This window comes from Mycteria americana, chromosome 3 (genome assembly GCF_035582795.1).
Source record: "Mycteria americana isolate JAX WOST 10 ecotype Jacksonville Zoo and Gardens chromosome 3, USCA_MyAme_1.0, whole genome shotgun sequence".
In the NCBI taxonomy this organism is placed as follows: domain Eukaryota; kingdom Metazoa; phylum Chordata; class Aves; order Ciconiiformes; family Ciconiidae; genus Mycteria; species Mycteria americana.
In genome coordinates, this window is record NC_134367.1 from 82529758 (window position 1) to 82557214 (window position 27457).

General features: G+C 39.8%; 1 protein-coding gene across 2 annotated transcripts in view; it reads right to left on the reverse strand.

Annotated features, from left to right (window-relative positions):
• GALNT2 (polypeptide N-acetylgalactosaminyltransferase 2) overlaps positions 1–27457 on the reverse strand; it is a 104886-nt gene that overhangs the window by 49465 nt on the left and 27964 nt on the right. The window contains exon 1 of one of the 2 annotated variants that reach the window (XM_075495861.1): positions 8090–8108. The exons of the other annotated variant lie outside the window; for it this stretch is intronic. The gene's annotated coding sequence lies outside the window, so the exon portion shown is untranslated. Of the gene's footprint in view, positions 1–8089; positions 8109–27457 lie in introns of those variants that run through there. 2 annotated transcript variants of the gene reach the window in all.

Below are 27457 nucleotides of genomic sequence, written 5' to 3' on the forward strand. Positions count from 1 at the left end.
ACTCTGGTATTGTTGTCGGTGGTGTGTGTGTTCATTAAAAAAAACAAAACAAAACAAAAAACAAACCACAAAAACTACCAGAAGCAAAGGTTAGATTTAGAGGCCTAATAGCTAAATGCCATTTTAAATTATTATAAATTTGAGGCTTCTAGGAAACTACTTGGGTACAGCCTTCAGAAATTCTGAGGGGAGCCAAGCTGCCAGGACAAAAGTTCCCACTGCAGATTGCTGGATGGTCAACTTGCCTCCTAGGGCTCCCTATAAAACAGTGCAGTGACAGGATAGTATGGGATATTAACATCGAACCTTTGTGCCCTAGATTAGGGCTTCGTAGTATTTTTCTTCTCCAAAAGAAGTCTATTTTAATGACTTTTAAAACACTAAAACTGATGTTCTGTTGCAAGCACTAACTTTCACCCAATAAAGCATTTGGAAAGTACACGTGGGCATCCCATGCCTTTTAGGGGCAAACAATGCTATACCCTTTAGAGAGAACTCGACCGCACAACAAGAGAAGAAAGCAGACATTAAAGCCACAGACATAGATACAACCAGTTTCTTTACAACTCTGACTGTAAATTGCTTCAGCATGTTAATTTGGTGCAATACACGAATGAACCATATGGTCAAATGACATTCCTATTTTGTCATCCTCACAGGACAGAGTTGATTGTTCAGCTTGCTTGGAGTGAAACAAAATCCCAACTTCTAGTGTGATTTTAAAAAGCCACTTGCATTTGATGAGTAATCTTCTTGGTAGAAGATAACAATGCTCACACCAACAAAAGTGACAAGAGTCATTCATACAAAAAGCTATGGTAAGGCAAGAGCGAAGGCAACTGAAACCATTTAAGAGGAGGCACAGCTCTTTAATCGTGAGAGCACAAAAGAGATTTAATGAATAAAAATTAAAAAGAAAAGGCTAATGCCTTTTTTATATTAAAATACTACTAGTACTTAAAACTTTAAAATACTATTTTCTTGACATAACAAAAAAAGCTGACAGTATCAGGCTACAACCTAAATATGTAAATGCTATAAATACACCTGGACAAGTATTTTGAGCTTATTAAAAAGATAGCTGGCCAACTAGCATAGACACCAACCAAACATTAGATGCACGTGGAATGCCACTAGAGTAATACATTTGTGGCCATTATTCATGCAGTTATTTTCTCAGGCCAGGACATACAGAGCAACATCAAAATAAGTACATGCCAGCTATAATGCACATGTTGCAGGAATTTAGCATACATTAATTTTACACATCATGTCACTGTTTCCCATTAATTCCTGATTCAGTACCACATGACATGCAAAGAAACAAAATTGCAACCTCTTGACTCCATTCAGTGGGAAAACTTACAACAGTATTGTAGTAATATTTTAGATATACCAAATAAACCTAAATTAAATGTAATTTTTAAATTCAATTATCTAAATACCTTTGCTACTCCAAAAGCTCAGAAGTTAAGGTGATACATGATTACTTACCAATTTGTTAAAGCATTCCTTGCAAACCATAACCACAACTCATTATGTTCAAATTGAACAAATTTTGGTGGTTTTTAGGGTTTATTTTAGGCTGATTAATCACTGAAGTACAGCAACTTTTTCTTTCAGGATACTGCAAACTCTCTCTATGCCTGTCCTGGTTTTGGCTGGGATAGAATTAGTTTTCTTCCTAGTAGCTGGTATAGTGCTGTGTTTTGCATTTAGGATGAGAATACTGCTGATAACACACTGATGTTTAGCTGTTGCTGAGCAGTGCTTACACTAGTCAAGGACTTCTCAGCTTCCCATGCTCTGCCAGGTGCACAAGAAGCTGGGAGGGGGCACAGCCGGGACAGCTGAGCCAAACTGGCCAAAGGGCTATTCCATACCATTATGACATCATGCTCAGTATAGAAACTGGGGGAGTTGGCCAGGGGGCAGCGATCGCTGCTCAGGGACTCGCTGGGCATCGGTCAGCAAGTGGTGGGCAATTGCATTGTGCATCACTTGTTTTGTATATTCTTTTATCACTATTATTATTTTCCCTTCCTTTTCTGTCCTATTAAATTGTCTTTATCTCAACCCATGAGTTTTAACTTTTTTTCCCGATTCTCTCCCCCATTGCACTGCGGGGGAGAGAGTGAACAGCTGTGTGGTTCAACTAAACAGCTGCCTGCCGGGTTAAACCATGACAATGCCTCAGAAAGCCTACATCGGTTTACAAGCCTTGCTATTACCACTTTTCTTTTCCTGCTCAACTCACCCACTCCATTAAGACTACCCAGTAGATTGAATCTGAGATATGACAAAGACACAGAATGAAACTCCAGTTTTGAGAATCACTCAAAAAAATTGTTTCATGAAATGATTAGTTACACATTAGCAGCTGCTCTGACTGGTGGAGGGAAAAGGAGGATGAGGTAGTACAAATGCAAAGCAAGACACAAACACATTTTTATAGCATTTCTACACATCTACAAGAAGACACAGTCATATTCAATAAGAGATTTAAGACTAGTGCCATTTTAGTTTAGAAAGCTGTAGTTATACACAGACATATATTAGTGGATAATTTCATTACCATTACTTAGATCTTCCAGACCACTTACCCTTCTGGTTTTGGTGTATTTGTTTGCATTGAATACTACATTCCTTACAAGCATTACAGAGCAATTAGCATTTTGTCAATTATTATTTCACTTGGCACAAAAAAAAAAAAAGATATTGAACTGATCCAAGTCCCTAGGTATTGCTCCTATAGAAAAAACACTCAAAACTCTACTGTTTTTCCTATTTCTGTCTTCCAATACTTTTTTTTTCTTTTAATTAAAAGTTTCAAGTTATCACGGATTTGACATTTAACTGCTATGTATTAGAACTCATTATAGCAGAGATTTCTATCCCACACTGGCTTCCTATCAACAAGAGAACAACTTACCAACACATAACATCACTAGATATATTAAGATATCACACGCCTTACAAGTGGCAAGTCAAAACAGACTTCAGCAAAGCTCTTGTGGTTGAAAACATCTTATGTGGGAGCTGAGTGTGCCTCCAATACCAGCCATTCCTCTCACAGACAACCCAGATGCTGAGCAACATGCAACATTCGGGCACAGGAGATGGTTGGGAGCTATGACTGCACCACGTGCTACCTGGACAGCTGTTCACTGTCTCTTCCACAGAAATGGCAGCAAGCCAGATGAAAACATCTCACCAGCTAACACACAGTGCTACCCAAGGGCTAAAGCCATCCAGCTATTCTAGATACATGTCAAACCAACTGCTTTTCTCATCGCCATGTACCAGCACAACTTTTCAAAGAAGTTCATACAGAAAACAAAGCAGGGAGTTACACAGAATAAAACAAAGTTCTACTTACCTTGGTAGCATACACACAGATAGAATAATTGAGAAATGTGGCTTCATGGGACAAAATACGTGCTAAGGCTTAATATCTGTTTTGGTACTTGCTTTTAAGATGTTGGCCAAGGGCCAACCGCAGACAGATTTTCTTCTACTGATGATTTTCTAAGAGGAAACTGAATACTGGCAGCATCTTCAAAGAGCACCATTTGATCCAGCTGGCCTAATACAAGGCTTCGCTGCATCATGCAGTACGGATCAGTCAAATCAGTTGATGATTTTGGAAGGGGTGCTTTCGTTGCAGCAGAAACTCCTCACAGCACTTCATATACTTCTGTTCTGATCATGTACTTGGGGCCAGATACACAGAAGGACTCTGATGTTATGTAGAGCAGCACTTGGCATTGCAACAGTTCAATGCCTGCTACAATTCAGATCCCTAAACCAAGCATGAAGGCTCCTGACAGAGCTTAGTTACCTAAGAAAAGGACTCAAAGCCGAGCAGAGTCAGACAGCTGCCTAAGCCACGGACGCAGCCAAAGCCCGATCTTCTTTGCTACTGCTGGCACTTAATATTTGCCTCTTTTTTTCCCCCTCAATTCAGTTTACAATCTTTTAATTAGACATCACTTTAGATGCTTATAGAATAGCTAAGCAGGCTCTGAAGTGCCAGTTCCTCCTAACTCAGGAGAACCTTCAGAGGACAGAGTCCAGTGTGTCAGCTTGCTTCCTGACCCAACACTCGCTCACTACCTTCCAAGAGGTTTTCAGAAACATGACTCCAAGTCTCTCTTGCTGCAGTAAATGAATCCAGCTTTCCTATGTGCCAGGCAAGCACTCTAGCAATTTAATGTAATTACATTACGAGGCACCCATATCTTCCCTTGTCAGCAAAAATGTTTTGTATGAAACTGAGATAAAGCGTGCTATGGAAATGCCTGGAAAGCAGATTCTTACAGGCAAGACGAGCAGGAAATATCCCGTAAACAAATGCTGACTTCCTTTGGTTGCCAACTTGCTTAGCAATAGTAAAACAGACATTTCCAAGTATACCAATAAGCAAAATATAAGTAACCAGAAAAACAATGAAAAAAAATATATACTTTGCAATATTTGGTTACCACTGTTAGGCATAATGTCTGAAATTATTACAGCAAATGATTCAATTTTCATTCTTATTCCTTTACTCAGTTTAAGTAAATTGCTGCCAAAGGTACATACCTTTCATATGTTTGAATATTCAAAACAAAAATAGAAGCTTTCAGCAGGGGGGAACGCACACACACAGACACACCCCACTCATGCATACAAGAAGGCAATTTTAAATTTAAGAAAAAAAGGGGGGGAGTAATCAAGATTATACTTTGATGGCTCCATATATAGGAAATATGTTTAGATATACTCTCAGTGAATACACTCAAAACATTTTGAAAATGCCAATTACTATAAGCTGTAGTCTCCAGACAAAATTAAATGCCTTAGTGCCCTACCTTCTCTGTAATTTCTACCTTCTCTACCTTTGCTTAGGGCAAAGCATGTATTTTAGAGCTTACAGGCACTATCTGAAGTACTGAAACAACTATAAAACCTGACATTTTATAAACCCAGAAGGGATTAGGCAAAAATAATGCTTTATCTGAAGTTTCTGGTATACATATTATCTGAGGAAGATCTGATCCAACTTTGCAGCAGAAGACTTCTTTGTACAGCAAATGGGATCAACTGGTTCAACTTTAAGATTTCTGGGCACAATAATGTGATTCAACTGATAAGAGCCAGCAAGCAACAGAAACCCCCACATAGGGCAGGTAGGCCTATTCAGGCAGTAGGTTTTTAAGTATAGGTAAGCTGTTAAATATGGAAGATTTGCATTTCAGTACATTTTAGGGAACTAATTAAAATTTGAAGATAACCTAAAAGTAACAGCATGACTTATCACCCAAATGCCAACAGTGGTTTAATACACACTGAATTAATTGATTAGCCCACAAATGCTATGCAGTTTTGTATTGTGTTGCAATATTTTACAACAAAGAATAAATTCTTCTGTAAGCATCTGACATCATACAACATGATTCTAAAGGTATAAAAAAAGCAGCCCCACAACACTCTTACAGCTCCATGAGGATTCAGGTATCCAGCTTCAGGTGACCTCTAATAAGTCATGTTCCCTTTTGCCTGAAGGTTTCATCCCCTCTAGTAATAAGTGTCTAAATCAGGTGGTCAACCTTATCACCTACCAAGAAAGCAGAAAACAAAATGCTACTTGCCTTCCAAAATTGGCAAGCTAGTATGCCACCAGAAAGAGGAAACAAAAAAGCCCTACAAAACCACCCACAAACCCAAAACACTACAACACACCCTTCATTTTCTTCAGCTGTACAGTGAAAAAAAAAAAAAAAAAAAAAACCAACCCACAACCTGTTGGAGCTGAAGTGGTCCTCAGACTGAGACAACAGCCAAGACTGTGCAATAACACACACCCCCACACAGATAAAGTGTGGGTGGATAAGAATGCATCTTCTTGCCAGAGGCTACTTCTAACCCAAGTCTACCACATCTAAAGAAGCCCTACCAACCAAGCAAAAATCTCCGTAGAGGCTACCACAGGCAGAAGCAGGACCGGCACCCACTGTGAAGTGCCCAAGGACCAGAAAGTAAAAAAATCTCGCTCCGACTCATGGAAGAGACTGTCACCCCTCCACAGAAAAAACAGAAGCAAAGGGAAAGTCTCATACACCAGAAAGAACACAAATGCAACAGAAACACTGCAGAGGAGCCATTAAAAGGCTTTGCTGGTTTTTTTCTAAGACTGTTCAATCCTCATGATTCATGAAGCTGTGTAAATGTTTAAGGGTGGATGGCGGGGGGTAAGAAGAGGAGAAACATTTAAGAGTACTGGGACCAATGGAAGGGTAAACTCTCAAGTGCACCAGTAACTTTGAAAGCAAGGAATAACCAGCACTAAGGATGGCAGCAGGGAGTCAGAAACAGTGTCTAGTATTTTCTGCTAAATTTATCACATCTCAAAAAAAAACCTCTCACTTGTCTGCACTACCTGCCACAGACTATGGAAATAAAACATCACAAAACATTTGCAATGATTATTTAAATTCAAGATAACATCTAAGTCTATTATCACTCTGTCGTGGTTTAACCCCAGCTGGCAACTGAGCACCACCCAGCCACTCGCTCCGGTGGGATGGGGGAGGGAATCAGAAGAGTAAAAGTGAGAAAACTCGTGGGTTGAGATAAAGACAGGTTAATAGGGAAAGCAAAAGCCGCACATGCAAGCAAAGCAAAGCAAGGAATTCATTCACTACTTCCCATGGGCAGGCAGGTGTTCAGCCATCCCCAGGAAAGCAGGGCTCCATCACGCCTAACGGTTACTTGGGAAGACAAACGCCATCACTCTGAACGTCCTCCCCTTCCTTCTTCTTCCCCAGCTTTATATGCTGAGCATGACGTCATGTGGTATGGAATATCCCTTTGGTCAGTTGGGGTCAGCTGTTCCAGCTGTGTCCCCTCCCAGCTTCTTGTGCACCCCAGCCTACTCGCTGGTGGGGTGGGGTGAGGATCAGAAAAGGCCTTGACTCTGTGTAAGCACTGCTCAGCAATGATGAAAACACCCCTGTATTATCCACACTGTTTTCAGCACAAATCCAAAACGTAGCCCCACACCAGCTACTATGAAGAAAATTAACTCTATCCCAGCCAAAACCAGCACACACTCCATTTTAATTCCCAAAAGGAAAGATTGATGAAGACAAAAATAAGGCATTTCTTTCAATAGTTAATTCATGGTTTTTTTAAATAGTGTTTAAGACAGCCTTCTATTCTGAAGTTATTGTCAGTGCAGACACATAGTTCCACAATTGACACAGTAAGCACACACTCAGCAGCACTGGTGTTTACATTGCTCTTTTAGTTGCACTAGATTGAGAAAAAATCCAAGAATAAATTAAACTTAAGTCATCATCAATCAAAAGGAGTTGAGTGACCTGATGTTATACGCACACTTGAAAAAACAAACTAACTTCAACAGCAAAAAAAGAAGTCAGGAAGATGCCACAAAACTTTACCAGTTGCAACTTTTTAGAAGCATCTTGGTATCTCCTATGTCCACCTCCAGGGAGCGTTTTGTCATCGTGCCTCATATGGACTAAAAAGCGTTTTGAGGTACATACTCAAGTAGCAGCATTAATTTTAGCATGCCTCTCATAGCTACTGCTTTTCCCACACTTTATAATGTTTGCAAACAACATTTTAAATTTTTTTGACTGTTTAAATTGATCAGTTTCTGGAATGGGACAAGGTAGAAAAAGCGGTGACAGGTCCCAGAAATGTAGGGCATGGCTTGACGCACAAACTGTATCTGCCCACTGTGCTTCTTTCAAAGTCCATAGCTCTTGTTTGAGAATTACTGTGCATATTCATTTTCTCGCTTGAGCACTTTCCAAGATTTGAAATCTGAACATTCAAGTACTTTAATACAAGTACACAGACTCCAATTCAGATCTAAGAGATACAGTGGGCATGTCAGTCATTCAAAAAATTAACAAGATTAGACTAAACCCCTGTTTAATAATCCCAGTCGATTTTACTTAAAGCAGATGAAAGAACCCACAGAACAACTAGTCCAGCAAGGGGAAGAAACCAGAACGACAATATAATCTTAAACTGCTGCAATGCTTTGCAAAGCAAGCATGTAGCTGGTGCCGCTTACCCTGACAAGTCAGCTGCTTTGAAGGCCAGCTGCTGCTGAAAGGGGCTGTTCACACTTCACCACGTCTCCATCCTGAGCTGCTGGACTGTCCCCACTTCTCCCCTTGTAGACACTGGTGTGGCAGATCAGGTGATCCGATTCATTCAACTGACTTGACAGCAAGCTGGACAGGGGGGTGTGGATGTATGGATGTATTATTCACTGGTTTGGCTTTTTTTTAAACCACTAAATTGTCTGAGGTATTTGTTGCAAGGGAAGCAGCAGCCAGGGTAGCAGGGAAAAAAAGTGCTGAAAGGGGTGTTCCCATTACAAGTAAAGGATTAAAAGTTTAGTTACAACATTAAACCACCCATCACTCAGAACCACTACATATTCTTCTGCTTGAAAGAAGGCAATTACTCCAACAAATGCTGAGGCATGATTTAATGCCATCTCTCGTTAATTCTACAATATCAGAAGTGTCCGATGAATTAGCCTGCATTTCAAAGTCCTGTCCGTAATCCTCTTTGAATTCAACTCATCACTGTTTGCACTTAGCTAAGACTGACTCTAAAACAAACAAACCAAAAAAACCCAAAAACCCAAAAGACTTTTCCACCAGGGGGGAGAGAAGCACAGAAAGCAAAGGGTGTGGTGCTTTGTTTTAATATTCATGCACATGAGAAAGTCTTATATTTTCTGGAAGTCCAGGAAACTAGAGTTAAATAATTGAAAGAAAAGTGAAGGATTGAATAAATAAGCAGAACTCAAAATGTATGCATGCAATAACTTAAGTGTACTTCAGTATTCCAATAACCCAGGTATTTCCAATTCTCCATCAATATACTTCTGAAGGAAGCAGTAGGCAATCCCTCAGCTGCAATACAAGAACCAGCCGGGGCAGAAGGGAAGAATGGAAGAGAGACTCCCATGCCTTTACGCACACCTTGAAGCACAGAGAACAGAAAGGGAAAGCAATTAGCACTAAACCCTTTTCAGTTTAATTTTGTCTTCTAAATATTTAAGCCTGCCAGTGTAACTGAGACCAAAAGGATATACACTTACCAGAAATGCAAGTATATGTAAAGGCAAAACTGCTGTGGCAGTCATGTCCATAGTTTGTTAGTAAAGGGAACAAGGTGACTATTAAAACAACATAGAAATAGGATCCAAGAGAGCTATCTTGAATGGGGAAAAAGAAAAAAAAAGGGAAAAAGAAAAAAGAGATGCAGTTAACAGGTTCAGTGTTTTGCTGGATCAGATCTACAGGGTTATGATGCAATGAAGCAACACAACATCACACCACATGTTCTCAGCCCTGACAGAAGGTTATCACAGGCATATAAGGAAACTGAAGATAGGTTGAGACAAGGGAATTAAAGTTGCTGTGTCTTGGATCTTTTCTGTAGCATGCAAAAGCATTGCTTTGTTCTCTAAGAAAACAATAGGAAAACAAAAAGCGAGACTGACTTAATCTTAACCTTTTTAAAAAGAGGAAAAGGTTAATCTTCAGATTCAGAAACTAAGCCACTGAAGAACAAGGAAACTATTTCCTTCTACCTCTTTTGAGGAGGACATCTTTGAACACAGATGGAATAAGTCCCAGAAGTCTGAAAAATTACTTAGTAACTCCTCTAATTAAATAACCTTACGACAAGCTTGCATTTGACAGATGACTTCTGCCTTCAATAACTCCCTGCATATTTTCCCTTCCATCCCAACGTTTGGATTTATGGACAAGTCTCTGCAGCTCTGGGCACATGACAGTACACACAGTATCACTATTTAGCATCAGTGTTTAACTGCAGATTCTTATTTTTAAAAAAAAAATCAAAATAAAAAAATATTATCTGCAGCAAGTGTAAAGGTTTAGAACAGTCAAAAACTTCTGACAGTAAACAGTATCTACTAATGCATTCAAACATTAAAGGCTCCATAATACAAAATTCGCACAGATAATTGCCAATAACATCTTTCAGTTTTGCCAGACCTAGACAGCATCATTCATTTGAAATACTCTGGACTACTAAATCAAAGCTCAATCCCATAATGAAACAAATGCCTATCACAAACCAGCCAAGAAGCGTGAAAGGCAGACCTCTGCACCAGGAGGAAGAAATACTAATCACTACAGAGATAAAGGACTTCTATGCTTCCTTCAAATTCTTTCTGTCAAATTTTAGTACTAAGATTTGTATCTGAAGTAGGCAATGCAGATCTTTACATCTCTGCTTGACACAGAACAAAACTATACAACATTATACCTTTGAAAGACACCATTCTGCAACTTAAATGCCTCTATGCAAACACACATAGCATGGGAAATAAACAAGTGGAATGAGAGACATGCACATGCCTGCAGGGCTATGACCTTACTGGCATCATGGAGACATGGTGGGATGGCTCCTATGACTGGAGTGTTGGAGTGGAAGGATACAGGCTCTTTCAGAAGGGCAGACAGGGGAGACAAGGAGGGGATGTCGCCCTCTATGTCAATGACCAGCTGGAGTGCATGGAGCTCTGCCTGGGGATGGATGAGGAGCCAACTGAGAGCTTATAGGTCAGGATTAAAGGGAGGGCAGGGACAGGTGACATTATAGTGGGGGTCTGCTACAGGCCACCTGACCAGGAAGACTGAGCACATGAGGCCCTCTATAGACAGATAGGAGCAGCCTCACATTCACAAGCCCTGGTCCTCATGGGGGTCTTCAACCACTCTGATATCTGTTGGAGGGACAACACAGCAGAGCATAAGCAATCTGGGAGGTTCCTGGAATGCGTTGATAACAACTTCCTTCTCTGAGTGATAGAGGAGCCAATGAGGAGAGGTGCTATGCTGGACTTTGTTCTCACCAACAAGGAGGGGCTGGTGGGGAATGTGAAGTTCAAGGGCAGCCTTAGCTGCAGTGACCATGAAATGGTGGAGTTCAAGATCCTTAGGGCACCAAGGAGGGTGCACAGTAAGCTCACTACCCTGGACTTCAGGCAAGCAGACTTTGGCTTCTTCAGTGATATGCTTGGTAGAGTACCATGGGATAAAGCCCTGGAGGGAAGATGGGCCCAAGAAAGCTGGTTAATATCCAAGGATCACCTCCGCCAAGCTCAAGAGCTATGCACCCCAACAAAGAGGAAGTCAAGCAAAAGTGCCAGGAGGCCTGCATGGATGAACAAGGAGCTCCTGGACAAACACAAAAAGGAAGCCTACAGAGGGTGGAAGCAAGGACAGGTAGCCTGGAAGGAATACAGAGAAATTGTCTGAGCAGTCAGGGATCAGATTAGGAAACCTAAAGCCCCAGTAGAATTAAATCTGGCCAGGGACGCCAAGGGCAACAAGAAAAGCTTCTACAGATACGTCAGTGATAAAAGGAAGACTTGGGAAAATGTGGGCCCTCTCTGGAAGGAAATAGGAGACCTGGTTACCCAGGATATGGAGAAGGCTGAAGTACTCAATGACTTTTTTGACTCAGCCTTCATCGGCGAATGCTGAAGCCACACCGCCTAAGTTGCAGAAGGCAAAGGCAGGGACTGGGACAATAAAGAACTGCCCCCTGTAGGAAAAGATCAGGTTCAAGACCACCTAAGGAACCTGAAGGTGCACAAGTCCATGGGACCTGATGAGATGCATCCACAGGTCCTGAGGGAACTGGCGGATGAAGTTGCTAAGCCACCATCCATCATATTTGAGAAGTCGTGGCAGTCCGGTGAAGCTCCCACTGACTAGAAAAGGGGAAGCATAACCCCCATTTTTAAAAAGGGAAAAAAGGAAGACCTGGGGAACTACAGGCCAATCAGTCTCACCTCTGTGCCCAGCAAGATCAGGGAGCAGATCCTCCTGGAAACTATACTAAGGCACATGGAAAATAAGGAGGTGATAGGTGACAGCCAACATGGCTTCACTAAAGGCAAATCGTGCCTGACAAATTTGGTGGCCTTCTTCAACAGGGTTACAGCGTTAGTGGGTAAGGGAAGAGCAATTGACATCATCTACCTGGACTTGTGCAAAGCATTTGATACTGTCCCACACGACATCCTTGCCTCTAAATTGGAGAGAGATGGATTTGATGGATGGACCACTTGGTGGATAAGGAATTGGCTAGATGGTTACACTCAAAGAGTTACGGTCAACAGCTCGATGTCTAAGTGGAGACCAATGACAAGTGGTGTTCCTCAGGGGTCGGTATTGGGACCTGCGCTGTTTAACTTCTTTGTCAGCTACATGGACAGTGGGATTGAGTGCACCCTTAGCAAGTCTGCCAACAACACCAAGCTGTGTGGTGTGGTTGACCAGCTGGAGGAAAGGGATGCCATTCAGATGGACCTTGACAGGCAGGCCTGTATGAACCTCATGAAGTTCAAGAAGGCCAAGTGCAAGGTCCTGCACATGGGTCAGGGCAATCCCAAGCACAAGTACAGGCTGGGCAGAGAATGGATTGAGAGCAGCCCTGAGGAGAAGGACTTGGGGGTGTTGGTTGATGAGAAGCTCAACATGACCTGGCAATGTGAGCTTGCAGCCCAGAAAGCCAACTGTATCCTGGCTGCATCAAAAGAAGCATGACCAGCAGGTCAAGGGAGGTGACTCTCCCCCTCTACTCCGCTCTCATGAGACCTCACCTGGAGTACTACCTTCAGCTCGGGGGCCCCCAACCTGTTGGAGCGAGTCCAGAGGAGGGCTACGCAGATGATCAGAGGGGCTGGAGCACCTCTCCTATGAAGACAGGCTGAGAGGGTTGGTGCTGTTCAGCGTGGAGAAGAGAAGGCTCTGGGGAGACCTTATAGCAGCCTTCCAGTACCTGAAGGGGGCCTACAAGAGAGCTGGAGAGGGACTTTTTACAAGGGCATGTAGTGACAGGACAAGGGGTAATGGCTTTAAACTGAAAGAGGGTAGATTTAGATGAGATGTAAGGAAGAAATTTTTCACTATGAGGGTGGTGAGGCACTGGAACAGGTTGCCCAGAGAAGCTGTGGATGCCCCATCCCTGGAAGCATTCAAGGCCAGGTTGGATGGGGCTTTGAGCAACCTGGTCTAGCGGAAGGTGTCCCTGCCCATGGCAGGGGGGTTGGAACTAGATGATCTTTAAGGTCCCTTCCAGCCCAAACCATTCTATGGTTCTATGAATAATATGAATAAGGCACCAACTGGGAAAAAAAAGAAAGCAGCTTGCTTTTTTTGTCTACTAAGGTTAACACCCAAACTGATGCTGTGACAGGAAACCAATGTCAGAACACTCTATTCATAACATTTCAACCATGCACAGACCCAAAGACAGGAAATCAGACATCTCTCCTTGCTACTAAACATTTTGCTCCTAGCACACAGTGCTGCCTTTCCCCCAGACTCCACTTCATTAGTTTGTCTGTATTTTCTGAGAAAGTACATTCCTTCAAGTTGGGATCCCATTTGTTCAGTCCTGAGCAAAGGCAGACAGTGAGGCACAGAGGGAAGCAGCAGCTTTATGCAGTTAAATTTTATACCAAATGTATAAATGGAGCCCTTTAGATATGATTTAGGTCCTGGTCCTGTGTGCAAAACCTTCAAGATTCCCATTGTGTATCAGACATCTGTGAGACCCGAGAGAACATAACTTTCAGTTGTGAGACAAAGCTAACAATACACAAACTTGTTCATAGGAAAACAAGTTTTTCAGGACTGAGGGCAAGATGTTTAGAAAAGACTAGGCAATTTACTGAAGCATCCCAGGAATTCTGCACACTTGCAAGCAGCAAGCTGGAAGGCTATTTCACACTACACAGGCACACTAGAGTTAATCTCATTCTAAAAAGAGGCGGGAAACCTCCTCCTGAATGTTAAGGCCTAGCAAGAAGAGGATGGGGGCTAAAGTCTGCTCAAGTTATGGCCTATTCATCTGCAATCCCTCAGAGGAGAGGTCACCAACTGTGCAGCCTTCGCGGAGATTTCACACAACCTCCACAAAGAGCTCTTATCATAGGAACTGACCTAAGAGGGGGAAAGCCAGAACTAAAGGCTGATCCAAGCATGACGGCTAAACCAGGTGCAGCGCAAGAAAGCTTTTGTGCTGCTCTCAAACCTACCAATAAGGAAAAGTCTTGGAATTTAACAACTCAAAAGACTCCAACAGAAAAGATTACTCCAACTCAGATTCCACTTTAAGGCTGCCTAACTCACAAACTATTAGAAACTTCTCAAAGTCAAAATTTAAACCCTTCTGCAGGATTTTATGAGCTACCATTTTCTAGAATTCATTAGCTCAAATGACGGGTTTTTTTACTACCAACTTGGAAATGGAATATTAGCCTTAACGTTGGCAAGTGCCAAAAGATGAGGTAAAAGCCATCATCAGTTTTGGAAGTCATGAATGGTATATCAAAAAAGCATAGGAGCAAAACATCACTCCTATCATCTGTTTCCACAATATGTACTACCCCACTATTTTCAACAGTGAGCTCTCTGCCTCCTCTCACTAGATACCCCTATATACTAACATTTAAGTCAGAAGCCATCCCAAAGTTAAGTGAGAAAAAAAAGGATTTGAGGAGAAGACTCCTTAAATTCATGTGCATGCATATACACATATATATGCACACACAAAAATATATACACACATGCATATACACAGAGAGAAGTACCTTTTCACATTATCGGCCAGAAATGAACTCAAATCAGACTTACTTTGTGGTAGAAAAATGGGGGCCGGCACAGGGTGAGAGACCAAGTGCATTTTCAAAAGTGCAACAGAAATCCTAATAAGTAATTTGAGCTACCACTAGAAGACAGAAAAAACATCCCAAACGTCATTGCTCTCTGGCAAGTGAGAGAAGAGTTGAAATCCTGACAACACACAACAGTAACAAAATTAAAAGATACATTATTACCCCAAACAAGAAAAAAAACCTACAGAGAAGCAACAAGATTTCACAAAAATTAAGGAAAAAAGTAGTAATATCAACTGTCTTGAACCCAAGCCACAGCAGCATTCTCAAATTTAGCTGGCAGAATAAAAGAGTGTTCAGCTTCCTGAAAAATACATTGTCACATGGATCAGAAAAGTTCTTAAAAATGAGAGTGTAATAGGAAAGACAATGTATGTCTATACAATAGAAGGCAGCTCCAAATCACAAATTCGCTCCAGTAAGAATATGGTTATCAGTTTGATGCTTGTACTGACCAGCAGGCTTCACACTGAGAAAGACCACTGCACTGCTGTGAATATTTTAATTACTCTACGTGAACATACTAACTCATTAACTTGTTGGTGGTCAATCAAGCAAGATACAGTCAGGTAATGCAGTAAGTATCTAACACTACAAATAATTTTTAAAAAATAGCACAACTCTCATGACCACAAAGAGTTTATGTTCCATTAATAGGATATTACTTCTTATTTCTCATCATTTCATTTCATTTTCTGTAACAGTCAAAACAGTAGCAGAACTGACAGAATTAAATAGCTGATGTGGTGGGAAAGGAGTGAGGTTTAATTTAGTATTGGCTATTCCACAAAATATGATTTAAGACAGGGACATTTTCTTTCGTTGCATCAGTCTGAAAACATGGGGTTTATTTATGCCCTCGCATACACCACAGATGTGGTCCTCAGTTTTGCACAGCAGTAACACCACTTCACACCTGAAATCTGACTCATCTACTCTTTTCCAGTTGTTACCCAACTAGAACATCATCTCTACAGGACAGCAACCTTCTTTCTGGCTAAAAAGGTGATCACTGTCTTTAAATCAGTCTCACACTCCATTATGAAGTGCCACTGTGTTGGCTAAATTGATCAGAAACATCTCATCACACACACACAAAAAAATTTCAACACTGGACTGTGCAATCGGATTGCTATGGCTGTATTTTCCACTTTTCCTGATTGTAGACACTGTTCAATCTCTGTTTTATACAGAATCTCATTTTACGTAGAACTTTAAGCAGGCTCATCCTTTGCAAACACATAAAATGGCTGTCCAGCCCCAACAGTTCAGACAACAGGGAGATGAAGGGAACAAGTAGTAACGTGAGATACTACATGTAGATATCAAGACAGTTGCATAATTGGCTTTTTAAACTACTGCCTTCATCATAGTTCTTTCAAATCATCCGTAATTCCTCATCACAATGAGGCATTAGAAGTGTCAAGTTTCATCAGCCAGCCCTTTCACCTCAAGGCTGAAGAATAACATTTGAGAGCAACAGTTTATAGCTGTAGAATTCCAGTATCTCGAGTCTGAAAGCTAGATCCTCTAAGGCAAAACAAAAACACCATACCCAAACCAAAACAACTTTTCTGGATATTTAAGTCCTAGAACAGTTTGTTTCACCTAAAAGATTTAGAGAAGAGAATAAGAAACAAGTTGTTCATCAAATTTGGGGGTATTCAAGGCACATGAGTTGGAAGTTCTCAGACACTGTCTTATCGTCCTAATGACTTGTTTTGAATAGTGGGGATAAATAAACCAGGTACAGTCAACTGGCTTCAATTTTTAGACCAGTCACACTATCCAAAAGTTAGAGCCACGAGATTTTTAAAAGACCCACACAATACTCTAATTTCTTACTGCATTTTGGTTGTATTTTAGAAAAAAGCACTAAAATATCGAGCCACAGCACACAAGTGAAACTGAGCTTCAGAGAGATAGTACTTAGCACAGCCATACTTCTCACTTACATGGACTAATAATTCAAAAGCTATTTCTAGACTAATGAGTAAATATGATCTGTCAAAATTCCTTAAATTCTTACTCACGTAGCCAGATTAATAGTTGCGTTGCAGCCTAAATGCAGCTTTACCATCATTTTTAAGACTTCAGTAAGACTAGAATAGATAACAGGACTACACAAGCAGCAACATTTATAAGCTAAGGCCATGAGAAATTAGGCTTTGTAATTTTAACCCACAAGGAGTTGAAATATTTCAATTCACAATACAGCTGTTCCTTCAGGGAAGTCATAATCTGATCTGCCCTTATCTACTACATTGTCTAGTTTCAAAGAACTTGACAAAGATGAAACATTGAAGTTTATCTTGAATTGAACAACAGATTCAAAAGCTGGAGGAAAAAGAATAAGGAAGGAAAGAACAGGACACCAAGAGAGTTTTCTGGGTTGGGAAGAAGGCTAAAAAAACTGCACTGACACACACAGATGCAAAAACACCAACCTAGAGAAAACGAAGAAAAGCTTCAGAACCACCAAGCAACAATTCAAAGCAAGTATTTCTTTGACATTTAATTCTCACTGCTGGATACATATATTTCAGATAACAGCAACTTTAAAAGGTTTATTACTAAAAACATAGGCCACTTGAAAACTCATTTATTTTTCACCTGCAGGGAAACACAGATAAAGACAGAGACATAGATTAGGTCACCTGCTCTTAAAGTGTGTGCTGTTCTCTTGATGGATATTATTCATATGTTGAGATTAAAGTTGAAAAAACAAAGTGCTAAAGAAAATTCTGAAAGATAAAACCCCCTAAATTTACCCAAGCACTAAAAGCAACATTCACAAATAACTTAAAAGGGGAAAGGAGGGGGAGACATGTTAACTTCTCTAGCTATTGAACTACTGAATGCTACTTCCCAAAAGCCAAGTATCTGCTACTTTTTGCCAGCCCCAAGCAATATTGCCTGGTGACTCCAACCTTTTCCACCTTTTTCCTTTTCACTCGTGCACTCACACTTCTTTCCTCTAAGAGGATGCGTCAGTCCTTAAAACCAGAGTTGAATTCTTTGATGCTCAAACCGACCAGGTGCCACTGAATCAAGCTGCAACACAAACAGGAACAAGTTATAGCAGTGGTTTCGTATTGCTTTTGAAAGCCGCCAGCTCTACTTCTTCAACCTAACATCAAAACCTCTTCTGATCCTGTATTTCACAAGGCTGTCCCTTTCCCTTTCTCCAAACATTTTTGACTGCTGGCATTATACAAAGGAGTTGCTTACTGTCAGCATCAAGTGCACCTGAAAAATCTATGTATTATAATTTGGGATGGCCATACTTGGTTCTAAAGCAGTGCTAAACACTGTTTACATATTTTCTGCTACTGCTTCAAAGCCATGCATGCAGCAACTACCATTTTTTACAGTTTCTTGTGCTTGTGACTCCTTTACCATCAGCACTTAAGGCAAAACACTCAAAAACCCAGTCAGCTCTACATCCAATGCTAACCATTTGTTGCAATGGCACATATTTAGAAATAATGCTGAGATTATATAAAGGTAGTCTCTAAACTTTCTTATACAGGGAGAAATGCAACCGGGCAAGAGTTTCCCTTCATAAGCACAATAATATTGTAAGTTGGTTTAGAATGTTTGTTGCACAAAATTATTATTGGGTTTATTCCTCTATCAGCTGCTTTCATTACTGCCAAAGGAATTCTCTTTTTTGGCTGGAGTTACTGAAAACAACAACTGGCCCATCGCTAAAGATGAGATAGGTGAATTGTCAGACATAAGCAGGAACTTAGAATTTTAAAATCATATTTAAGTGAGCAAAAACCAATAGAATATTGAATATTTGTTAAAATTCATGACCTACAATGGGAGCAATACGTTTTCTGTTAAGGAACACCTTTATAAGTAAATTGTTTTTTAATCAGGCTATTAGTTTAAATGCTTTTCAGATACGGTAATAAGAATGTCTCATTAAACGCAGGACTACAAGCAACAACTTTGAGAATAATCTTGGCTTACTGCTTGATTACAGTAAGCCTGAAGCAGTGCACCCAGACAGGTTTATTGATTAGTTTTGGACACAAGAAGATCTTGCATTTATGAAATCAATGTACTTGAGGCAAAGAAACTTACACAGAAACTCATACACTGCAGTTTACACTTCACTTTAATACAAGGTATTGATTCTGTCTTAAGCATCAGTTTATTCCACTGACTACAAACTACTGCTGGTGGTTTCTCTTCATCACTGAAGAGAAAGAAGACAATTCAATTTTTAGATTTTCAAATATCCTTTTGCACTGTTTTTCAGAAGTATTTTAATTAATGGTAAAATTGCATTTATGGAATAATGAGATACCTTTGACACCACTGCAAGTAAAAAGCAGAGTAGATTTACTTTAAGCCTAGGATACAAAGTCTTACGACAATTATTCAAGACTTGTCTAGTGAATTTAGTATTCCAAAATAGTTCGCTGGCAACCACACTTTAAGCCTTGTGAACAGCAAGCAGCACCTTGTACTTCTTAGTGTCCCTTCACGCAGGGATGAACCCACGCCTATATGTTCTCACATTAAACACTTTCAAGTTGAAGTAGTACATTTTTCCACCTGTTTAATTTAGATTTCTTAGCCCAGTTTTCCTACATGTTAATGGATTTTTACTATATCCTCACTCCGCTAGGTTTCTGGATTAAAAAGGTTTTTTGATTTTTTTTTTTAATCCACTTTTCTATACGGAGTGATTTAAAATAGGGAGACTGCCCCCATAACAGTTTTATTTTGTATGCTTATTCTTCCTTGCCTTCCTCCCCAAAGAAAAATACACAGTACCTCTCAAAAAGTTTACATACCTGATGGCAATTCTCAAGGATAATTTTGGGGAACACCTACCACTACCACCAAAACCAACCACCTCATACTGAAGATCTCAACCATATCAAGAAGCGTGAGCATAGGGGGCAGGGAAATCAATACAAAAGGTGATCTGGAGAACATAACCTATCAGCCCTCAGATGTGATATCAAGAGGGCTCTCTTCTGAACAAGAGATAATGCTTCTCACTTTTTAACCAGGTTAGTCCTTTGTATCTACTTGGATCTGTCCAGGTTAAATTCCAGGAAACTCTGTAGTAAGAGCAGAAATAAAGGAACTTGAAAAATGCAGAACCTGCAGAACTGACAGAAGCAGAGTCAAGAGATTTTTCAGAAGAAAGGGGCTCACCTGGAACTCTCTAGAGAGGGGAAAAGGGGAAAAAAAAAAAAAGGAGAATACAATATACTGTTTACTCATTAAAAAAAAAAATCAAACACACATCTACAGACAAAAAAAAAGCTGCATACTCAGGTTTAATTATGTAAAAGAAAAGCATCTTGGGATTATTTCTACCGTAAACTCTTGGAAGACAGCAGAGATCCTAAGGAATGGTTCTCCAAAATGAAAAGAAACCTAGAGCTCTGCACCCACAGGATCAAGAAAAAACAAACCTGTTCTGAAGTCCAAAATTAATCTTAATCATGAGTATCTACAAACTATATAATGGTATGAGTAATACATATTCCAGATGAGAGAAAGTAAATATTTGTTCTCTTAATGAAATCATTCCTTTGGAGATGAAATAAAATACTGATTATTTTTACTTAACTTTGAGTTCTCACATTTTCATCCTCTTAAAAGGAGAACTGCATCCTTGATGATGATGGATTTTCTTGGAGAAGATCAGTTTGAGCTGCAGGGCACTGAACTTTCTAGAAACTATACTGAAATCTTGTAAACTTTTGAAGAAAGTCTTTATTGCCAAACACTAAAAGCATGAATTTCTGTAGCTAGGGTAAAAAAATACAGTGTAGGAAGCAGGAAACACACCAAGTGCCAGGGAACCCAAATGAGAGAGCTTCTGGAAGAACAATACCACCTTCCTCCTCCACACTATTGATAAACTGAACATGTCTGGCTTTCAGTGAAGGACTAGATTAGTTTTCCCTGCTCTTGCACCAGACTTTTTGCAGTTTGCATTCTTAATCCACTTTCTACATTGGTTCAGCACACAGAAGGATGTGTTACATGTGCACATTGGCAATATGTTTAGTTACAGCTGAAAAACAGTTCAAAAAACCCTTAAAGCTTACTTCTAATGAACTTCGGATATCTAGTTCTGGATATGTAGAAAAGCAAACCTGGTTTTGTCATACGCGCAATGCCACCAAAAGATTAGCCTGTTCAAATAGCAATCGACTCAACTAGCAAGAACTAAGGACATACATGAGATAAAGGCAAAGGAGTAAAGCTGGCAGACACAGAAGAGCATGTCTGTCCAGAGTTCTTCATCAGGGCTCTGCAGAACAGAGAACAAAGGAGAGCTCTGCTTTGACGGATAGAGTTCTTCTAGTAGTGACTCAAAACTATTAGAGAATACTTTCAAGCAGAGTTTCTCATGCCTTTCATCTAGATATCTATTAATCTCTTACTCAGTGCTAACATAGCACCACTTTTAAGCTTTCAGTTTCATTTTCCACTAAAGGTGGGCTCAGGCATCTCCAAGTGACCATTACAGTACACTTTGGAGTCCAAGCTGCGCAGCTGTGTTAGCTATGACCCAGGTAAACGTTGTGAAGCTCAAGAGTGTGAAAGTACTGACACGCGAACCCAGACACTCGGCAAAAGTCTGTTCTGTTAGACCAATTACACCAGTCCACTTCACGTGGTAGAGCTAGCACACCTGAGTGCACACCACAGCTAAAGTGTCGTAGCGTATATGGATAATCTATTGGGAGGACATGGCCCAGCCAAGGCAGCAGGCCTGAATCATCAAAAGGAGAATCTGGTTGTTAGGACAGCCGTCTTGACTGCTCAGAGAGTTTAGAAGTAAAGGAGTTTGTACCCTATGAAGTTTTGCTCTCTTTCTTTCCAGCCATTGGAAGAACTACTAAATCTCATCTATTAGGCTGACCCAGAAGATGGATGTGCAAGACATTTTAAGAAGTACAGAAGTAAATTCAATTTTCTGGTAGTAAATTCACTTGCATTTTAGTAATCCCTACTGAACCTAAATATTGTGGTTTATCCCCAGACAGCAACTAAGCACCATGCAGCTTCTTGCTCACCCCCCTCCCTGGTGGGATGGGGGAGAGAATCAGGGGAGGAAAAAAAAAAAAAAAGTAAAACCCATGGGTTGAGATAAGGACAGTTTAATAGGACAGCAGATGAAAAGAAAATAGTAATAATGATAAAATAATGTACAAAACAAGTGTTGCACAATGCAATTGCTCACCACCCACTGACCGATGGCCAGCCCATCCCTGAGCCGTGATTGCTGCCCCCGGCCAACTCCCCCCAGTTTATACACCGCGCATGACGTCATGTGGTATGGAATAGCCCTTCAGCCAGTTTGGCTGTGTCCCCTCCCAGCTTCTTGTGCACCCAGCAGAGCATGGGAAGCTGAAGAGTCCTTGACTAGTGTAAGCACTGCTCAGCAACAACTAAAACATCAGTGTGTTATCAACAGTATTCTCACAGTAAATCCAAAACACAGCACTATACCAGCTACTAGGAAGAAAATTAACTCTATCCCAGCTGAAACCAGGACACTGAAGAAGGGATGTATTTTCTCAACAGAATGTTATCCTCTACACAAAAATTGCCCTGAATTTAATTAAAAAAAAAAAGCTTTCATGCACACAAGAACAATGGAAATTGAAGGGGTGGGCAAAACCCAAACCACAGTATATATTTAACACTTACAAAAGGTACAAAACTTCGAAATATGTCATTTGTGCTATTCATTTTCCAGGTGCTTACCACTTACAGGTAAAGTTTCAAACAGATCTTTCTTGTAATTCTATCATAAGATTTCTGCTTAAAAGTAAAAACAGGTTCCATCTCAGAAACCTACCTTTCCAGAAGCTAACACAGGCTATGAGAAATCATTCTTAATTGTTCTACAGCTCTTTACACAGCAACATGGACTAATATGACAAAAAAGGTATTTCTCCTTTTCCCTTGGTCCCTCATGGTACTTTGATAAAGCCAAATACCACAGCAGACGCATAAAAAGTCCCTGGCCAACAAAAAAAAATTGTAAGATGAACAGCTTTTTTGTTGCACAACTAGCAAACTGTATGGAAACATATTCCTTTCATAGGAAAAAGAGTTACAAGGGAGAGAACAGAAAATGAAATAGCTGTTCTGGCAGTCAATACTTCTCTTACCCTAGAAAAACATACCACATGTCATCCATCATGAGAAATGTATTAATAAAGAAATGAAAAGTCTAGAATCCTCAGGCTGCCAAGTTTCATTGCAGCGCAAGAAAACCAAGTTTGGCTTCCTCTTAACTCCTACTCATGATCTTATCAAGTTCTTGTATTAGTCTTCCAATGACTCACATCCAAACAAACAAATCTTCATCTTTTACATGATTTTTAATTAAATTACTACTGATAAGATTTATACAGATAAAGACAAGAAAATAAAAAAATAAGATAGGGCAAATGCAAGAAACATGCTAACCCTAAATTGTCTGTGTGAATGCTTATCTGTGGGTTGACAACATCTCTGTTCTGAATAATATTCTGTTTAAATTAAGATTTATTAGAAGTACACTAGATATACTACTTGGTCTACCAATTAAGGCATTGCTTGCTAAGACAATTCTGTTTTATGGATGATCGAAGAATAACTTGGCAAAACTGTCAGAGTTGCCTAATGTACTACATAAAAATACTACCTAGTAATCTTGAGAAGGTGACTGTAAAGAAAAGGATTTTCAACTTTTGTTTTTAAACCCTTGGAGGAATGCATACTGTAGACATTACTCCAGCTATCTAAAAGATAAAGCTAAGAGAATATTACAGAATTATCAAGTGTACAGCAACAGCTAGCTTTTCCATGCAGTTACTACATTCTAGCCCATTCACCTTCTCAGCACTGCATCAAGGATTTAAGCATTTTTTTTTATAAAATGTTCCCAACTTTGAAGTCTCTACACACACACTTTAATATTACATTTAGAGTTTTCCCTGATTTTTTTTTTTTAAACAAAGAACAACAGATACTTCTGACTAATTTTTGCAAGAGAATTTTAAGACTTCAGAATGAAGGCACGACAGCCATATACTGCAACATGATTTTTATCTTTTCTAGGCATTATCTGAACAACAAGAGCTGAATTAAATTGTTAGGCCAATCTGCCAGCACAAACAAGAACTTGAGTAAATGGTGGTTTTCCTCTTAATTCAAAAGGCTGTGTTTTGGGCAGAATTCACTTCAGTGACTCCACAATGACCCGTAGAAAAACCATCCCCAGAGTTCACAGCTCACTGCTTGGCCATGGGCCACCCCCTGCACCATGCAGAACTTGGCAATACACGCCTGCACAGAGGTGCCAGCTCAACCGCGTGCTCTGCCAGGAAGCCATTACTCTGTGGACTCATACAAGCCGAGAGAGCAACCGATAACCAATTATTCCTTAAAAATATCTTTAAATGCAACAAGTACTGTTGACTACATTGCTCTTCTCCAGCTGTATTCTCTACCTTTAATTTACTGCAGTCAGGAGTAGCATCAGCTTTTGCTCCACTCTACACTTAGCCTGCTCAAATCAATTATGTGCAGTTTTGATGACATTTAACTGTTTCAACACAGAAGTGCCCAGACATGCCTGCCCCACTTACATTTGCTGTGCAGCTAGTCCCCCTCTTGTGAGGCTATTCATGATTAATACAACTTTAGCATGATCTCTGATCAGCTCATCAGCCACATCAGCAATGAATCATGGAAAAATGTTGGAAAATATACTCCTTAGTTGCAACTGAATAAACATGCCTCAAAAACAGGCAACTCTTCACTTACCTAGTGATGGCCTACATTGCATGGCCTACAGGCTCACCTGTTGACATACAGAAGTTAAAAATATCTAACTAAATAGCATAAAAAGCAGAAGATGGACTAACAGCCTGATCCATTGTGCACTGTACAGTGCACACAAAACTTTCTCACACAGGGCTGTGGTCTTACCTCAAATAAGCAGTGAAGTATCACATCAAAAGATGAAATACTAGATTTTTCTTAACTTGTATTGCTATGGAGTCTAAATGACATCTAAGGACATAACTGGGCCCTAAGCTCTACCGAATACTTAAATACAAACCTACTTTGCTAGTTTTCCAGTTAGATTCACAGGCAGCCTTATTCTCATTTTTAATGGGGAAAATATCCCAGAATGAGTGTGTGATAACAAAGGCAAGCCCATTGGTCAAACATCCAAAATGATTATTTTGGAAACAAATAGACACGTGCAATTTGATTTTATTTCATTTAGCAAGTGCTAAAAGCCATACAATGTGATACTAATTAGTTCACGTTGACAACGAAAGGAAATTCCCAGTTACTCTAACGATTATTTTTCTGAAGCCAACCTTTCCTAATAAAGGCAAAACTTCTATACTTACACAGAAATACTTGATCAAAAGATTAAAACTCTGCAGAATTAAGTTTCTGCAGATTTAGAGAAAGGTACTACAAAGATAAACTTTGCATTACAGTACTTCATTTACTACTTTAATAGCTGTACAGCACTTTCAGAAGACAGAAGTCACTGTTTCACGTGACTGAGTTCTCTGCAATAATTAATGATTTGGGGAGGCGGGACAGGTTAGTCTCATTTTTAGATATCTTTATTACAAGAAATGCTGTAGCATTAAAAGACAGAGCACTATGCTACAAATATATATGCAATATTTTCAAGGAAAAGAAGAACTCAGAAAACAGTCAAGATAGCTGGCAGGTCCCCAGATAAGAGAAAGACAGAATTAAAAAGTCAGTTAAGAACCTCTTCAACACTACACAGATGAAGACAAAAAGTTAACCAGAAGTCAATTAAGACAGCTCCTCCTCTTCTTAAACAAGCAATCCTCCCTAAACCCCTACCATCCTTCCCTCCCCACCAACAGTTTCTGTACAAAACTAAGAGTCCTAATCAAACCTTTTTTGACTGAGATTCAGTAAGAAGTTAATCTTTTCAAGCTTCAAACTATTTGGCTTACTGTATCATACAAATATATAAAGTTAGATGAAAGTTAATAAAAAAGCCTAATGAATAAAGCTATAGGGATTTGCTACAGCTGGGCTCTTGATGAAGAGAAGTCATTCATGAAGGAGGCAGAAGTAAAGGTAGAGCTATAACAATCATTCTACTTTAAAACTATGAGATAATACTGAGAATAATTTGCGGGAGGGTAAAGAAATCAAAGCAACTCTGGTATATAGTTATGCAAACAGACACACAAAAAAGTATCAGTGAATGATCTTCATCACTGCCATAAAAAGGTAAGATACCCAAACCTTGATAGTTAGAGGAAGAAAAAAAAAAACACACCATATATATATCAAGTACCCTGTACCTTAGGCCTATTTGGTATAAATTTAAGATAAACCTTTTATATAAGAGGCATTCCAAACCCTACTCTGCAAGAAGATTGAAGTAAATTATCATGTAAGAGCAGGTCCTTCGCATAAAACTCCTTTCAGAGATGCATGTTATTAAAAGTCTGTCATCATTAATTGGTAAAGGGATTTTGAGCATTTAAGATTCACCTAATTGCTGAAGCAATATTGAAGATTAGTACTATGACGTTTCTAATAACTTTCAGTTCTGCAGAGTTGCTTTGGGGAAAACCTGATCTCTCTGTGGTGCCTTCAGAGTAATTCAAAATCATCATGACTACGAGGAACTGAAGAAAATCAGACAATACCATGGATCCTTAGAAGGCATGGTCTCAGTACAAATACTTTGCAAATGAACCATGGAGATTTAATACGCATGCTTATAGAAGTTAGACATGAGTTTCCAGTCCAGAAATGCTGAGCAGCAGTTTCATAAACTGTTTTAACTGCAGGAAGATGTTTAAAGCATCCATCACCTACAAAGGTACAAGATACCTTAAATGAATAAGTATCATGCTTCTACAAAGGAGCTCTTGAGAGCCACTGGAATATTACAATCCTTGCCATAGGTTTCAGTACAGGTCAAAAATAAACTCCTGAGATACAACTGCATTCCTCCTGCAGGCACAAGCGAAGAAAGTTGCAAGTGAAAGGGTATTTCCTTCTCTACACGCATTTCAAGAAACATCTTTGCAAGAAGCTAACTAGAATTCCCAGAGAGATATTTTATATCCGCTAACCTAGCCCCCCTGAGTCTTCAAAAGTAACCACACTCCTTTCCTGTTTAAGCTAAGGAAGGAAGCTTTGTCTTAATTTATCAGTCATGGTCTGAACAAATGTTTTCATAACCAGGAATCCAAACCACTGCAGATTTCACAGCTTCAAAAAGAAACAAACTTCAAAGATCTCTTTAACACTATTCCCGACAACTTGCAATAAAAGAACAGCAAGAAGTGAGATACAGTAGTTTTTCCAAGTGCAGTCTTGCTCAACAGAACATCTTAAAAGTTGACCCAAAAAAAGGTTTGTTTGTAAAATGGCTCTCTGCCCTAAAAATTTTCCTTAAATTCTTAAAATGAGAGAACAAAGGGTAAAACATCAAGTTGAGGTGGTCTCAGATTTGTCAAAGGACATAGATTATGAATTGCAACACCTTAGTAGAAGGGACAGGTGAAGTAAAGAACAAAACTCTTAAAAATAGTGCACCCTTCACATTAAGGAGCAGAAGACATTTTTCTTCCCTGAACTGTAAAGGAAGAAGTCATTCCTCCCCTCACTGAACTGACAGACGGTGTG